The sequence below is a fragment of the Protopterus annectens genome, chromosome 3.part0 (genome assembly GCF_019279795.1).
Source record: "Protopterus annectens isolate FY-2018-M chromosome 3.part0, PAN1.0, whole genome shotgun sequence".
In the NCBI taxonomy this organism is placed as follows: Eukaryota; Metazoa; Chordata; order Ceratodontiformes; family Protopteridae; genus Protopterus; species Protopterus annectens.
This window is the reverse complement of record NC_056731.1, coordinates 1626531058-1626548913: the sequence shown is the minus strand read 5'-3', so window position 1 is coordinate 1626548913 and position 17856 is coordinate 1626531058. Positions and strand designations below refer to the sequence as shown.

The 17856-nt window shown below is 39.9% G+C and overlaps 1 protein-coding gene across 3 annotated transcripts in view; it reads left to right on the top strand.

Annotated features, from left to right (window-relative positions):
- Window positions 1–1330: 1330 nt before the first annotated feature.
- The window catches only part of ZNF706 (zinc finger protein 706), a 222255-nt gene continuing 205729 nt past the window's right edge, over window positions 1331–17856 (top strand). The window contains exon 1 of one of the 3 annotated variants that reach the window (XM_044065659.1): window positions 1331–1466. The gene's annotated coding sequence lies outside the window, so the exon portion shown is untranslated. Of the gene's footprint in view, window positions 1467–1513; window positions 1596–17856 lie in introns of those variants that run through there. The other 2 variants (XM_044065657.1, XM_044065660.1) reach the window with 2 other exon arrangements.

Here is a 17856-nt window from a genome sequence, read left to right as displayed (position 1 = left end):
CATCTCCATCAAATACAGCCTTTCTAGCTTCCTCCCAGTTCCAACTCTAATCCCTCCCCTTAGTGTAACATTCACATATCACTGCCAGATCACTATGCCATCTACCCACTACCACTCTCACTCTATACCTCTACTCTTACTATATACTTAAGTACTTCACTTTTCTGCTTCTCATACCTAACCTGCTGTCCAATCAACCTATCTCTCTCCTGTTACTATACCCCCTACTTGATCAACTTGTTCACTATTCAATTCTACTCAGTGTTAACCATTATGTAATGCCTAAACCTAAAACTGAAAATCTGTGTACAGTCCATGTGAGGGTCTACATTAAATGTCCGAAAGTTTAGGTGATGGAACACCTAAACAACGATCTTCTAATATCGAAAGCAAAAAACAGCGACAGCCGATTTAACTCAGGGAAAGATTTCCCTTGGCCATTCGCCTGAGTTTGCTATTTACCCACTGTTGAGTAATCTCGGTGTGGCCTTTCCCTGGGAAGTTCGACATTGTGTGGCTCGATATTAGAAGATCGATGTTTAGTAGCTATGCTAACCTGAATTAAGATGAATAATATGTTACTTGTCAAAAGTCTGCCACTTTCTTTGTAATTTGAAAGAGTCTATATACCTTATAATGTTCCTCTAATTTAACTGTAGAGCTTTTCTCCCCGGGCGTCCGCTGAAAATGGACATGCATCTAGTCGGATTTTCCTGGTCAACAAATGTAAAATAAATAATAAATTAACTTCTTTGCTGGACAAAACCAAAGAGTGCCTCAAAAAATCTAAAACCAGGAGCATTATTTAAATAGGACTAATGCAATTAAGAAAACAGAAGGACATTGTTCAGAGTAAAACTATTCTTATTTTTCCACATATTTTGAACAAAAAGCCTTGTCCCTGATCAGCAACAAATTTTGTAGTTATCGTGCATTTCTTAACAATAAAACATACTAAACTCTTAATATCCAAAATTACTGACGGAGTATAATTCTTAGCGATTTATCAGAAAATAACAGTTACGAAAGATATAACAAAAATTTAAAGAAAAGCCCGAACATCTTGCGGAATCAATGACAGTTAAGAGGCGAAAAGAATGCAGTTTGAAAGGTCATATTACGTTTCAAAACAGGAAGCAGCTAACTACCCTCTCCCAGAAACCATGTACCACCTAGAAAATTCACATCTCCTAGAGTGATGGATTTAATCTTTACTACCACAAGACAAACACAACTGTTTGCAATATACAAAGTAGCAATTTATAAGTGGCAAGAAACTCATTACCTAATACAGCAACCACACCAAATCTGGTTACTATAGTAATGCTGACGTCACTTTCTAACCTTTGCCTCACTACGTAAGTTGTACTTTGAGGAAAACCTCGTTATAGCGAGATTGTGTGTTACAACGAATTGGCGGAAGTAAACATAACATACCTTCTATATTTTAGGACTTGTTTTCGCGGGTGAGTTTTGTGTTAAATGATGTAGTGTATATGCTTGATATTGAAATTCAGAGTGTATTTTGTGCTAGTTTCAGTAGCAGACTTGTCACAAGGAAAGGCATTGGTCACGCATGTAAATTTTATGTCATGGTGGGTAGACCGCGAAACTTGCGAACTTTTTGAGAAGCATGGAGCTGTCATGTCCTGTATTTTACCCCGTGAGACAGCATCTTTTGGTTGTATCGCAGTTTGGTTCATGTTTTGTTATTAGGCCAGGAGCCCAGTTCACATATGGTTAAGATTTCTTGCCGTGTTTGTCATGTGGTTAACATGTTTTGTCTCAAGGATTTATTATACTTATTTTGGTTACCATTCGCTTTCATGCAGCAGTATTCTTGCTTATTTCATTCAGAGACATGGTAGTTGCATTTTCGAGTATGCTTTTGTGTATTTCATCTGTGGGCATGTACTTGGTGTAGTTATCCTGTACAGCGAATTTAGTTGTGTTTAATGACGTAAGCCTTCAGGATTACTAACACAAGTTTGCAGTAATTTTAGTTGTAAAACCATTTTCTTTAATAAAATGTATCGCTATATGCTGTTACTTGTAATTTGTACTGCTGTAGCATTAACTGGGAATTCATGATTGTGACCCGTGTTGAAACGCTTCTTCAATGATCAATTTAGGATGTTGGCTAAACGGGTGTACGAGTACCTGATGTTGTGTTTTGACATATTTGCGGAACTAGAAAAACTGGTTGAGAATCACTAACGTAAATTTTAATGGAGTGCATCGTTATATTTATTAGTGTCTCTCTCTATTCTGGATTGGCTGATTTGTGTACAATTAGGGAAGTGTTGCATGTGGTGTCTATTTTACACGCTTGCTGTTTGGATACTTGAGGTTCATTTATTAAAGTGAAGCTGCAGGTAATGGTACCACCTGCCTGTCCCCCCCCCCCCTTTGTAATTCTCTGTACGTTTTTCTTTGTCTTCAATTTTTTACTGGAAAATTCACTTTTGTACCCCAAAAAAAAAAAAAACTTTAGAAACATATGAAAGTGGTGGCTTTCTGTACAGTTCTGGACAGTATTGTGTTACGTGTGTTCGTGGAGGAAAAAAAATTGCTCCGCCATCTGGAATGTCTTTTTCTTCTTCAGAGCATGTTTGGGGGTGTTCAGGGACTACAGCTGGAAACTAGTTTGGAGTCTGCATTTTGTTTTCTGAAAATTAAATTAGAAATGTATGCAGTTTCATTAGCCATCTTTAGAATTATGCCCATTCATACTTTTGTTTTGATTGCCCACTAACCCTGTAAAGTTGTGCCCAGTCATGCTTAGTCTGTTCCATTTGGGGGGGGGGGGGGAACTTGAGCATAGCTGGGGAACAGAAATTGGAATGTAAAATTGCTATAATTGCTATTTATAGCATTTATTTATTAAGCTGGTTTGAAATTTGTTATAATGTCTTCTACAGGGGGGAGTGATGACATTGCGTATGTTGCAGATTCTGCATAGCTTGCATTGCCCTTTGCATGCCCCCCCCCCACTGTGGGTGGGGGCACTGCTCTAACACTACTTGTATGCAAGTCCGAGTCCATAGTGTGGAGCAGTACCCATAGGTCTTCAATTTTTCCACTATTTATTTACATTTGTTTACCAGGATAGTTCGACTGGATACATGTCCATTTTCAGCGGAGGCCCAGGGCGAAAAGCTCCATAAAGACATTAACAAACTGTTAGACCTTTACAGTTTAAAAAAAAATAAAACGCAAATAAAAGGATTTTTACACAGATGTAAACCAAAACACAAAAAACAGATACACAAATTGTAGACAGTGTTTTTAAGAATGATAGGGTATTGAATTCCTAGTAGGCTAACCTGGTAGTAGATCCAAGGAGATCATAGAATTTATAAGTTAAACAAAGTGTAGGCAGAAGTTTTCCGTGTGCACACGAGTGATGTTTAAGAGTTTGTCTGGATTAGGACAAGGACATAGCCATCATTTTTTAAAGTACTGAATCAGACTTTTCGTGAATTGAGGTAGAGAGAGTTCAGCTGTAAGATTAGGAGGAATAAAATTCCAAGTTTTGCCAACAGAGTTAGCAAATAAAGATTTACCGGCTGTGTTGTTGGATTGGATTTGAGAGTTTAAACTAGTAGTCTTTCAAATAGCGAAGTGCGCTAAGGTTACTGTAGGGGTGATGAAGTTTTTAAGTACGGGTATATTATCTGGTTGGTACAGGATCTTGTTTGCAGCTATTAGTTGGTTAACCTGAAGTAGGTTAGGCAGTTCAAGCCATCCTAGTAGGTTATGACAGTGATGAGTTCTGTAGGCTGCATCTGTAGCAAATAGTGGCTGCTAGAAAGTTTATTAAGGTCAGTTTTGCTGAGGCTTGTAAGGGGAAGCATAGAGGAGGGTGGAGAGTAGATGTGTATGAACAATTTACAGTCCTGGTTAATGGCATTAGGAAGGGCTTGATCCTTTATAGTGAGCCAAGTTTTTTTATTAACTATTTTATTAGTGAGCCAAGTTTTTTTATTGACTATTTTATAGTTTTATTGATATGCAGGTCAAACTTAAAGTTATCTGTTATAACTTCTAACAGTTTGGTTGAGGAATCTGGGGAAATAATGGTGCAGTTGTTGGATTTTAATGTAAAGGTTATAGGGGCAGACCTGTGAGTGGGGGAGGAAAGCAGAAGTTTGGTTTTATTGGGATTTAACATGAGACCGCAGTTAAGGAGCCAATTTACAACTGCGTTAAAAAAAAAAAAGTGTTTTGGGATAGAATCTGCAACTCTGTAGGTGAAGTGTCTGAGCATACCAAAGGGGAGTCATCCGCATATTGAATGCATGTTGCATTTGGGATGACCTTGTATAAATCCTTGATGAAAATGCAAAATAATAGTGGACCTAGTATGGAGCCTTGGGGTACTCTGAGGGTGATGGGTAAAAGGGTGGATAGTTTGCTCTGCCATAGGACAGCCTGTTGTCTACCACTGGGAAATGAAAGTGGAGTCATCCGCATATTGAATGCATGTTGCATTTGGGATGACCTTGTATAAATCCTTGATGAAAATGCAAAATAATAGTGGACCTAGTATGGAGCCTTGGGGTACTCTGAGGGTGATGGGTAAAAGGGTGGATAGTTTGCTCTGCCATAGGACAGCCTGTTGTCTACCACTGGGAAATGAAAGTGGAGTCATCCGCATATTGAATGCATGTTGCATTTGGGATGACCTTGTATAAATCCTTGATGAAAATGCAAAATAATAGTGGACCTAGTATGGAGCCTTGGGGTACTCTGAGGGTGATGGGTAAAAGGGTGGATAGTTTGCTCTGCCATAGGACAGCCTGTTGTCTACCACTGGGAAATGAAAGTGGAGTCATCCGCATATTGAATGCATGTTGCATTTGGGATGACCTTGTATAAATCCTTGATGAAAATGCAAAATAATAGTGGACCTAGTATGGAGCCTTGGGGTACTCTGAGGGTGATGGGTAAAAGGGTGGATAGTTTGCTCTGCCATAGGACAGCCTGTTGTCTACCACTGGGAAATGATTGAAACCATTGGATGGCCTGGTCCTCTAGGGAGATGGATTTCAAAGTGTTGTATTTGGTGGTTTACCATATCAAAGACTTTTGAAAGATCGAGAAAGATAGCATAGAAAAGTTTATTATTGTTTCTGTGTTGGTTAATGACATTAGAAAAGGAGAGGAGGGCTGAGGTTGTACTATGGAATGGTCTAAAGCCATGTTGGGTGTTGGCTAGAAGATTATTATGGATAAGATAGTTCAGCAGTTGATTGTGGATGCATTTTTCCATAATTTTAGCCAAGGGTGACAGAATAGCTGTGGGTCTATAGTTTGAAAGTTCAGTAGAGCTGCCCCCTTTATGAAGTGGGATGACATGGGATATCTTCCAGACGGAGGGAATGGATGCTTCAGTTATAGTTCTATTGATCAGGATAGTAATGGAGTATGCTATGGCATCTGCAGCTTTTTGTAGATATTATGCAGGGAGGAGATCAGCCAACAGGGTGGCAGGCTTTAGTTTTTAAGTAATTTTCTGACCGAAGATGTGCAAACTGGCTTGAAAAACTAAGCACATGTAGCTGTAGAACTCTGAAAGATGTGGATATTACTAATCTTGCTAGTTTGCAGTATGCAAAGTGATTTTTAAATGTAGCAGTATCTTATTGCCTTATGCCCCGCAGTCTGATAGCAGAATAATCTGGCAGCCTTCTCTAATGACTACAAGAATTTCCTTCTCCCAGCTAGAAATATTACTTTTGCTTTCTTTTATGTATGTAATTAAATGTCAGCTAAACAATACACCAGAAGACTGGTATTATTATGCTGTGGTTGAATATATTACCTTTCACTTCTCTGCAGTTATTGTTAAAACCATATATCTACTCTCCAAATTCTACACTTCTGGCTCTAAATTTACCAAATTTTATTCTACACTTTTGGACAATGGAGCACAGCATATCGCAAAACTGTGTACATGTCAGTCACGCCACCCACATCACATAACCAAGCACAACACACACCTATACAGAGGTCCTTAATAAAAACTTGCCTAAACAGCAGAGACCTCCAAAACACACAATGCCAAACACATCACAGACAGCAGAAAACATATCCAGTGTCCCACAAACACAGCCCGTAAGGCACAACAATAAACCAAACATACTGGTCATTAGCGACTCAGTTGAGACACACCAGTGTCTCCCTCACTAAGCTTGACAAGGAGAAGGTCAGTGGTCTCATCAGTGTCTCCCTCACTAAGCTTGACAAGGAGAAGGTCAGTGGTCTGTCAGGTGCCAGAATCACCCACATCACGCACGCGCTTAAGAATGTCCACTACAGGTACAAGTATGACTCTCATTGTTCATGTTGGTGTGAATGACTTGACTTATCTCCCTGGACTGTATGAAGAGAGACATGATTGAGCTGTCAAGAGTATGTGTCACAGGCATGTATGATCCTAGCCCTAAGCAGCATCCTACTTTAACAAAGAATGATACCATAATGCCAACAAAATAATTGACTTTAATGATTGGCTTAGTTTCTGGTGTCATTCCAAGGGGATCTAGAGTCTTGTCTGCCTGGGATGACATGTTTGACAGCCCTCTGCGCTTCGCCAGTGATGGCCTCCACTTGTCACCCCTGGGATTCAGGATTCTGGCCAAGGCTCTTGCCTCCCCTATTGTGCCTTTTTTAGGCAATGCCCCCAAAGACAAATCTTCCAGTCTGAAATATCTGTCAAAAAGCAAATTGAAGGTCATACTGCTTAATGCTAGGACCCTTAACCAAAAATGCACTCACTGGAGGCTATCCTCACACTGGAAGATGCCAACATCTGTGCAGTCACTGAAACTTGGTTCAGGGTTGCGGAGAGCACCCATGCCTTACCAGGCTATTCCTCACTCCACACATTCGACCCCAAAATGAGGTTGGGAAGACTTAAGGGTGGTGGAGTTTCTATTTTCATTAAAGACTAGCACACCTCCAAACTGGCTTGCCAGCATGATGCGCTAGAAATTTCTCCATATGCAATTGACAATTGGCAAGACACCTATCCAAGTTATAGCCACTTGTAGATCCCTCTTCCATGGCTCAGGACACCTGCTTCTCCTTCCTGGATCTTCTTGACTCAATCTAGGTACCTCCCAACATCCTGATCCTTGGTGATTTCGACTACCCCACCATAAACTAGGTGAACTATTCCTGCTTTAATGCACTCACCCAACGATTCCTTGACTTTATCAATTCTAATGCAGTAGAACATCTTGTCCCATCCCCCACAAGGGGAGATAGCATTCTAGACTTGGTTCTCACCAACATGGGTGACTGCTGCACCACCCCCATAGTAAGTTCTTCCCTGGTGAGATCAGGCCATCAGTTTGTCTCATTCGAAGTGCCTATCCCATCCAACCCTCCCAGCCTTAACCAGGCTAAAAAACTTCTCAAAAACTGACTGCAGCCTTCTAAGGGAGGATATCAGTAGCTTAACACCACTGCCCCCCACCCCCTTCAGAGGATGCAGACTAATATGCTGAACAGTATGCCAGTGCAGTATACAAGCGCCTGTACAACTGCATGGACTCAGCCATACTCAACAGAACTAAAACCTGCTCCTCAAGGAAACCATCTGGTGGACATCCTCCATCAACAGGCTTTACAGCAAAAGGAAGAAACTGTTGTCCACAGTTAAAAAGGCACAAATTCCCTATTGGAAAAACTCCCTCCTTAGCCTCAACAAACAAATTAGATCACTAGTGAAAACCTCCAAATCCAATTATGAATTGAAACTAGCCTCCGAATCAAAGGGTAACCACAAAGCATTTTTTTAGTTGCATCAGAAACCTCCATGGCAAAGCCCAGGTTTGTTCCGAATTAGTTCTTAATGGTACCACTTATGACTAAGCCAACCTGCTAGCAGATGGGTTCAGTGCAAACTTCACCCCCCTGCCCCCCAAAGGTCCATTCGACATCCCCAATATTTGTCCTGCACCTCACATCTCTGTAGATAGTGTTAAAGGCCCTGTCCAAGGCAAAGAACACAGCTTCCATGGGACTTGATAGTATCCCAGGCTGTATTCTGCAAAATCTCAAGCAGGAGCTAGCCTCTTCATTGAGCACCCTTATTCAACCATAGCCTAAGTACAGGCTTCATTCCAGCAGAGTGAAGAACTGCCATTGTCATCCCTTTGCACAAAGGTGGTCCCACTACTGACCCTGCAAACTATTGCCCCATTAGCTTGACAAGTCTGATCTGTAAGACCATGGAGTGTATTATTATGGACTGCATAAACAAGGACACGTACAATCTCCCAAGTGCTTGACCCCACATAGTTTGAATTCGTCAAGGGCAGATCTTACCTTCTGAACCTGGTTGACTTTTTGGAGACTGTCCCCAAAGCACTGAATGAGGGAAAGTCAGTACATACAGCTTACCTTGACTTGGTCAAAATGTCTGACACAATCCCCCACTTGGACATCATTGAAAAGCTAACATAACTTGACATAAATCCCCATCTCATCAGGTGAGTGGCCAGCTTGTTCACCGATAGGACCCATTGAAAGCTAACATAACTTGACATAAATCCCCATCTCATCAGGTGAATGGCCAGCTTGTTCACCGATAGGACCCACAAGGTCAAAATTGGTGCCACCACCTCCGACAGAAGACATGTCACTGATGTTCCCCAGGGATCTGTCCTGGTCCCTGTATTGTTTGGCATCTACTTTTCAGAGTTTGTGGATGACTGTAAGTTGGGTGCTGTCATTGACTCTGCAAATGATGTTAACATGCAAATGATGTTAACATACTAAAAGAGGGTCTCGCAGCAACAAATGATTGGTGCCAAAGTCGTGGCCTTAAGTTAAACTCAAAAATGTATGGTCAAAACATGGCTCCCACTGATTACTACATTAACGGCAACCCCCTAAGCACACAGACTGTGGTGAGAGACCTGGGTACACAGGTTGACAACAAAGCAAAGTGACTGTGTCCATAAAAAAGGTTATTATCTCTGTACTTCTCTCTCATTAGGCCAGTAGTTGAGTAAAATGCCCTATTTGGTGTTTACCTTTCCAAGCACCTGCACCAACTGGAAAGGCCACAGAAGTACCTCAAAAAAAGAGAATCCATGGTCTCCGTCACCTGTCCTATGTAGACAGCCTCAAATCACTATCACTCTACTCTGTGTCATACAGATTGCTCCGAGGTGATCTGTGTCTCTCCTACAAGGCAATTTCAGACCCTGCTCTACTAGAGATGCTTCATATCCATAAGTCTTAACGCCTTGCGCATTACCTGGTTGAAAGGCTTAAATCTTATATGTGACATTAACAAAACCTGCTGGAGAGACAGGTTTGTCTCCCAGAGACTGCCCCATCTCTGGAGTAGACTACCCATACGTGTCAAACAGAGTATGTAACTGACCGTCTTCAAGTACAACCTTGATTAGTGGATGGGAAACCACAAATTTGCCCCAGGGGTTCCACCTGTGTTCATTGACAGGGGTGACAGGTGCTGATTGAGGTTTCTTTTTGGGGGGATAAACTCTTGGCTAGGCTTGTAAGGGCCCCAGGGCCATTGGCCTAGTAATCTTAAGATCCTAAAATTAGTAAGGTCCAAGTTCAAACTTGCTATTATCCTTTCTCTAGCAAAGGTGCAGTCACCCTGCCAACTCAAACACTACAGACCTGTTTCTGGTTTTTGGTCTCTCTCAAAAATAGAATCCGCGTTAGTGTTGTTGCCTCACAGCGAGAGGTTCTCCCGTTCGATTCTCGGCTGGAGTGCGGGGAGTGCCTTCTGTGTGGAGTCTGCATGTCCTCCATGCGGTTGGGTGGACGTTCGAAAGACATGCGTAAATGGGCATGCCTTCGTTGAAGGTTGAATGTCGAGCTGGCACCTCGGCGTTGGTGAAAATCTCCTGCCAGTCATTAGCGGATCAGAGTTCCACTGTGGCGACCCCTAACCGGGAAAAGCTGAAAGGCAAACAACAACAAACTGTCTCTTTCAAAAATATTTGGAAAAGTGCTGTATAAGCAACTCTTTTATTATACATCTGTGACCTGCTCTCTTTTATAAGCAGCTTGGTTTCAGAAAATTAGTCAGTACCACAACAGCATTTACAGAAGCACGGTTGCTGTCAGCAGGCTCCTAAAAAAAAGCATTTGAGAGTGCCAGGCACAGTCTACTGCTGCACAAATTTAAAAAAAATAATAATTTTGGAGATAAAACTGGAACATTCCAAATTTTTCTGCAATGATATCTTCTCAGATGTTGCAGCCCTTAATACTGGTGTGACTCCATACTAGGATTCTCTAGTCTTAGTTTTTATCAGTGACCTAGCATTAGACCTACCACTGTTTAACATTGCTATGACTTTCTGCTACTGCTTGATGTCAGCAAAACACATCTATACTTCCAAATTAACCTACAAACTACATTTACAGCCCTCTGTTCTTTGCTTTTAGGCTAACAAGCTTCGAGGCAACTCTGCCGCGTTCAGTGTTGTACTGTTCCCAAGTGCAAGAAAAATTCAGTCAAAACCAGAATTACTGCATAAAGATTTAAAAGGCAATACTATTCCCAATGTTGAACAGGTAGACGCAAATCCACTTGATGACATTTATATGCAGCAGTCATAGAATTTGTTTTTTTCATTTTTACTGCACGCAGAACTTCTTCCGAGTAATTAAAATGCTGACAGATGATCCATTTTTCTAATTAAATCATGTGTTTGACTTTTATGTTTTTATCTCCAGTTAGTATTAACATAAGTGTTTTCAATTTGCACAAAACATTGTTATAAGACTTGCACACTGTATTTTGAGTAGTCTATTTTTTAATGTAATTGTAAAGATATTTAAAATTTCTGTACTCGTAGTGCTGACACAGAATGGGTATTTTTTTTTTTAATTTTGTCTCTGTGGCATGTTGCATGCAATAATTGCCAGTTTAATTACTTAGCTTCTGACTTTACCCCCCCCCCCCATTACCTCCTCTTGAGACTGGCACCTTTTCTAAAATTTAATTTTTGAAGTTATTGCACCAAAAGTGTGTGCTTTCTCAATGTGTTACTCATGCACATGCATATTTATGCTATATAAAAAAGGGGCATCAGTTTTATAGCCATTTCAGTTTTCGCAAGTTAAAGGGGGGGGCATAATTTTTAATGCCCTTTTAGTTTTTCTAACTTAAAAGCTGAGCATGATGAATAAATGCAACATAAATAAAAGCACTCTTGTGTTGTAATCAAATCTCCCTTTGGGTGAAATAACCATAGGGTAACTTACATTCTGGATACTTAGTGTAGCTTGTGAGTCTACATTGGGGAACATGCTCCACATTTATTCATTCCCAAATTCATAACTAATCTTTCACAATCCTCTCTCAAATAATTACTTCGAGTTCCAATCTTTAAGAGCAGTTGTGGTCCTTCACTCTGTTTACTATTCAATTCAAATGTTTCAAACGTACCATTCTAATAAATATTATGGTAAGGAACAGTAGGAGAGTTAAGGGGAAAATGCATATCACTGAGGCGGGGTGGGTAAGTCCTGTGCTTCGAATTTGTCAGGCATTTTTGGTTCCTAGAAAGGATTAAAGATGTTCTGAAAGCAGAATAATGCTAAAAACTGAGCATCTGTTGCTGTCACTGCCTCTTTCCCACAGCTGCATATTATTTTGGGGTTTTGGTATTGCAGTGGCCATTTTTGTCCTATAACTTTAAACAAGGTAAGTGTTAGTGGAGTAACAAGTAGCACACTCCCCTTTGGTACAGAAGACTATGGGTGCTGCTCACACACGAGGTAAATTTGTAATTTTTTTTTTTTAATGGCACTGCCATGCGGTATGGGAGGTGCTTCAATCCTGTGTGTTCGCCTTCAGATGATATGTTAAACTGGGGCCCCATCTGTTTTAAGTTGTTGGTAGCTGAGATGGATGTAAAAGAACCCATGGCACCTATCGAAAATAAGTTATCTGATGCCCTGGCTGAATTCCCTTAGTAGTGTAGGTGATGTCCCCCCTTTGAGCCAGTAGTCAAGGAGTCTGAATCCTCACCACTGACACTGGAGAACATTCACTAGGAACAAAAATAGATACACACACACAACGTTTCCAGATGCAACTGTCTACATCAAGCACAATTTCTCTTAAGAGCACACAGGGAACACACTTGGTCCATGGTCTGTCTGTCTGTCCAGGTCCCCAATAAGACTCCCACTGGCACAGCTATAGAGTTGAGTCCTCAGCTTATTGTCCAAGCCAAGTCCTCCAGTACTCTCTCTGTGAAACCAGTGCTTCATGTCCCTGCTCCAAATAGCTAACATACACCTGGGAAAGTCTGGCACAGATTTACTAGCAATGCCTCCTTCTGTCCAAACTACAAGGTAGTTACTGCCACCAGTCACTCCAAAGACGGCCACTCAAAGGCTGTTAACAAGGGTACCCAATTATACTGAGAAAATAATAATGGTATAAATGGTAGTGTTTTGACCAGTGCAGTAAGGCTTTCCGGAATGGCCACAGTCACCAGATAAATATAAGTACTCTCAAGGTTAAAATATTCTCTAAAGAACCAGCCACGGTGAAAATTTAAATATATTTAATAATAAAAGAATATGAAAATTACTTGGCATCTGTTTACAATAAACACCAGAGTTTCAATCGCAGGAAATAACTCAGATGAATCACAGATACAGAAAAACAGTGCTTAACTAATCTCACTATTTTCCTGACTGGTCTAAAGAATTACTATTCCCCGATCACTTACTAGAGCAAGGCAAGATGAAGTAGGAAAATGGTCTTCCTCCTTTGTCAGGTTCCAAAATCAGTCCCCCCTGAGACTTCAGTCTCATCTGTTATTAAAATATAATTACAGAGCTGGCTTACGGAATGACATCACACACATCTGGTCATAAGACTTTTGGTTCCCATACTACCTCCTTGGCTAGAAGCTACCAGGATTCAATATGTGTCGGTAATTAGCAGACCCTCGCAGCTTTGCTAAGATCTGTTGTGACTTCTGGAAGTCATAAAACAATAGCACACTTCCACTCTTCTTACAGGAGCTGATAAACCATTTTCTGGCACAGACATTTTGTCTCTGGCTGCAGTCAGATATTTTTTTTTTCAAAATTAGCTGGACTAAGATTAACCTCTTCTCTTCCAATATTCTCTGTTAAAATATATACATTTCCTTCGTTATCACAGTACAGTCTGATATAAATGTATACTTCTATTCTGTCCTGCAGGACACACTGTTGAAACATATTTAACACATGCAGCTTTACAAATGCATTTTTCAACACAAGCGTCTGTACATAGTTTGATAAACAACTGACTTATAATTCTTTACAAAATTCCAGCTAGCTGTGCTGGCATATGTTGCACATCCACAGCCCTACTTCTGGCATAGCTGGCAATACCTCACATTGTCACAATGTAAATACCACCTTGGGTCTACCTGAAAAGAGGCCATTCACTTAATGGGACTAGCCTGGTTAACGAAGAATAAATTAAAATGAGTGTCCTGCAGGGGACAGTGGTTGCAGTGCTGTTGTCAGAGGGAATTGTTGGGACATGAGTGGCCTGCAGTAATCTTAAGTGAAGGGAGTAGTGTCTCTTTGTGGAAACTGCACTGCCACCCTGCATTGGTTTTTCATTAAGGAGTTTTCCATTCCACATGTGGGAGTGCTGATGAGGATGGACTGCCATGGTGACTGCAATTTGACTAGGAGTCTTGGGTTTGTGTGTTGGTGTTCTGGAAAATGATCTAGAGGAGTGTTCCTTTGTGGTCATACCTCAGTTCAGACAGTGTCAATTTGCCTGTTAGAAAGGAAGTCCATTCCTTTTCCTTGTGCAGAGAATAGGTTTTGAAAAGCTTTTTTTTCTGTTGGGGAAACCGGTTGGCTTGTAGACAAACCCAGTTGCTGCATACTTGTGTCCTATGCATGATGTCCGAGATTCTTGAGCTCGATTTAGCTTCCAATATGGTAGCATTTAGCTTCCAATAATATGGTAGCATATGGCTGCCAGAGGACTGAAACAGACTACCATTTTAGATAGTCTGATAGTCTGTTTTACTGTCAGAAATGCAAACATCAACAGAGCTCATTGTGGTATGACCCAATAAAAACTTCAAGTTGTTGCTTAAACTTGAAAAGAAGCTAGGACTACACAACAGCTGTTTTGTTTCCAGACATGGTTCACTTGTCAGATGACATTATCTGCTCTCCTGTTGCCTACTGGTGTATGGGGTGGGGGGTCGAGGCTTTATGGATGGATTATGGCAGTGAATTTGCTGGGTAAACTACTTGTCAAAGTGTGAGACTGTTATTTCAGTTCAGCTCCTTTTGAGCCTCTTTGTGGCATGGATAGTTTTCATTTTGCAGTCTGTTTTTGTTTGTTTACCTTGCAGCCGTGCAATCTTTTGTGGAGACTTTTAGTGTAGTTTAATGGTCAGTAGATTGGAAGTTAAATGACAGTTCCCTGTATGGTCTATATTTTTCTTGTTGGTTTATGTTCTGGAAAAAGTTTCCAATGGACAGACATGCAAATTGTATGTTTCTCAATATTTATTTAAGCACTTAAAAGTCGAAGTTCCTGTCTCCTACACATCATACTGCTTTAACTCTCATCCCCCACAGCAAGATGCATGTGAAACGCTCATGGTTTGCCAACTCTTAAATTTTTTTTATGGCTTATTCAGCAGTTTCAGGTAGTGTTTTGTAACAAAAACTGGACTGAAGAGCCATCGTGTCAAATTCTGTATAATCTTGTCACAGAAAATTATACTAACTTGTAATGAATCCCACATAAAGCAAGAGTCGTTTATCAGGTAGTGCAGATGTATTAAGATTCCTAAGGACCCAATACCCACATAATACAATTTCAAGTAGTCCTTACACGGAACATGTAAGGTTCGTTAGAGGTGCCCTTTCTGGCTGGGGATTGGTGTAATGGTCAACATGTTTACCTCACGTACACAAGGTACATAGTTTTGATTTCCCCTTTTTGAAAGGAAAATTAGCTTGATATAAAATGTCCCACAAGAGAAGCTAGCTTAGTACTAACCTATGAATAGCCCATAGTGAGAATTAGGCTTATTGTTTCTAAATCCTAGCATTTATGTGAGCCTTTGTACATATAAAGTATAGAGGTGCTTCCCCTTTAAAACCCTCTTTTCGTTTTAATGCAGTTAATACATGTCTCCAGCTATTGCTGAGTGGCACTTATCTGATTTCCAACATTTGAGAGCCCAATGTCCATCATAAATATCCTTGCCAACAGATCTTATAAAAAGAATAAAAAACAAGATGTGTAGGTGTCTTCATGCTTGGTTTGGAACATCCCAAGCTGTAAGGGGAGACTTGGAAGGTTGCTTGCAAATCTAGAAGTAAAAATATTTGTGGAGAGCCTTCCATACAAAAAAATTAAATGTTATTTTTTTAGTGACATGTCTAGATAGGAAACAAATCTGCTTCCACTTTTCCAAAGAAAGTGGACCCAAGGTTCAGCTTCTCATCATTTCTGTTGCATCCCTACCTTGGAATCTACTGCTTCAGTCCTTCATTCACCGTACTAATCATCTTTTAATCGTCCAAAGGTATCAGATCTACTGGAAAAAAATTCCACCATTTATCGACTAGGTACCTGGGGAAAAATATGCTGTTTTCTTGCTGCAGCCAGTAACCCTTCAAATTCTAATCCTATCCTGGCTGTGCGCTCTGGATTTCTCCTGCATCAACTGCGAGTTTTGACTAATCTTTATCCTTCATTATTTACATCTAAATGTTTTTTTTTTTTTTTTTTTCTTTCAATTCCTGAATGAATTTTACTGATCTGTAAAGAGCTAGTGGGGAGAATTAAATTATTTTTAAGGCTTCATCTCTTCCAACTTACCAAGAAAAGAAGCTAAATGCTTTAATAGACAGAAATGTTACCAGACTTTTTCACTTCATCATGGGTTTTAGACTATACTGGCAAGGATAATTTTCTCCTTTCGGCTTCCTGTTGGATCACCACAGTGCCAGGGGTATGAAAACAGCCAACTGGATCTTGGAGACCTAACCCCCCCCCCCATTCTTTAGCCATCGTGAACTTTTTCCATTGTGCTCTTCCTATTTAAATTACTTTCTATATTCTTTACTGCCCTTAGGAGATCCTACAGGATATCTTGTGGGAATGATTTGAAAACCATAACCGTTCAAGAAGGAGCATTTTCTATTTCATCCTCGCTAAGAATATACTGAAGGTGCTATCCATTGAATGTTTCAAGGTCTGACATTGCCTAAGTATTTATTTATTTAGAACTATTGGCTTTCCAGATGCCAGAAAAAGTCTCATTGACGGGGTGGGGTTGGAAGAGTGTCCTAATGGTTAAGGTGTTTGTCTTGCAAACACAAGGTGCAGGATTTGAGTCTCGCAAGGGATAATTGACTAGGCTTAAAATGGCTTGCAAGGACAGTTAGCTTAGTAATAGTCTATGAACCTATAAGTATAACTTTTGTGATCAACAACAGTAGAGCTTATCTACATTCTGTTTATAACCAATGAAGAAAAGCAAAATACCAGAACAGTCAACTAGTAAAACCCTAAATAATTGCAGTTCCAGTACACGGCATCCAGATATCAGCACCAGCACTCCGAATTAATCCACAGGTCTCTTTGTAAAAGCTCAAAAATACACTTAAAACACGTTAAGCGCTTTCATCTTCTATTAAAGACTTCATCAGAACATTAATTCATACTTGAATTGAACTTTTTATAACCACATCCTCAAGTCACATGTGTTAAATTCTTTGAGTGTCTGTTAAAGTGCCAGTGCTCATATTTAAAAATTCCCCTATACTCTTGAAATACACATTCTCCTAATTATGTACTTAGAAAATATTAAAAATAATTCAACTAGTAATAAAACATTTTAACATACATTTAATTAATTAAAACTTCCCATGTTAAAATTTATTTGTATTATAACAAAGGTTTTACAGATATATATTCGTTGATTCCAGGATAAACAGATGCATTAAGCTGTATCTGCCACCTGGTTTCTTTTTCACCTACTATTTTTTTAATATCCCCTCCCCTAATATTAGGTTTAATAATTTCCGATCAGCAACAGTAGAGCTTATCTACATTCTGTTTATAACCAAGAGACCATCACAAAAAAAAAACTCCAGTAACAATTTGGGTATATCTAGTAACAATTTGGGTATATCCTTTCAAAAACTATCACATGAACAGTAATGTCGTCCGTGTAGAGATCTGAAAGCTACTGTGCTTTTTAGGTTCTTTTTATAGACAATCTCCTGCTAGGGACAACAATTTTAATATGGGCAGTTAAGTATTTTACAGAACAGTAAATGGACAAAGTTAATGTCCAGTCCGAACTTGAAACTTTCCTTATAAACCCAACTCTGCTGATAAGACCCCTTTTTTTTTTTCTGCATCCAGACTGATACGAACTACCATATTGGAACTGGTGAAGCTGGAAGATGGCATCAGAGACCCCCTCATTGTTAAACGGAAACTTTTTTTTTTTTTTTTTTTTTTTTTTTTTTTTTTTTTTTTTAACCAGTCACGATCTACATTTATAAGAGCTATTGTAAGTTTGGAAAAAGTAACTGTACAGTCGTGTGTGTGTGTGTGTGTGTGTTTTTTTTTTTTTTTTTTTTTTTCTCTCCTCTCTGAACTGGACATATTTCCCAGGACTTTGGTGGTGCATTGATGTAGGTTAGGCTAATGACTTCAGGGGCTTTTTAAAGCAAAGCTATGCATCCCAGGTGTATCTGACAAGTTTTAGGAAACTTGCAAATTATTCGAAGAGGAGTATATAGGTTGTGGCATCTGTGCATTCCCCATGTAGCGGTCTTGAG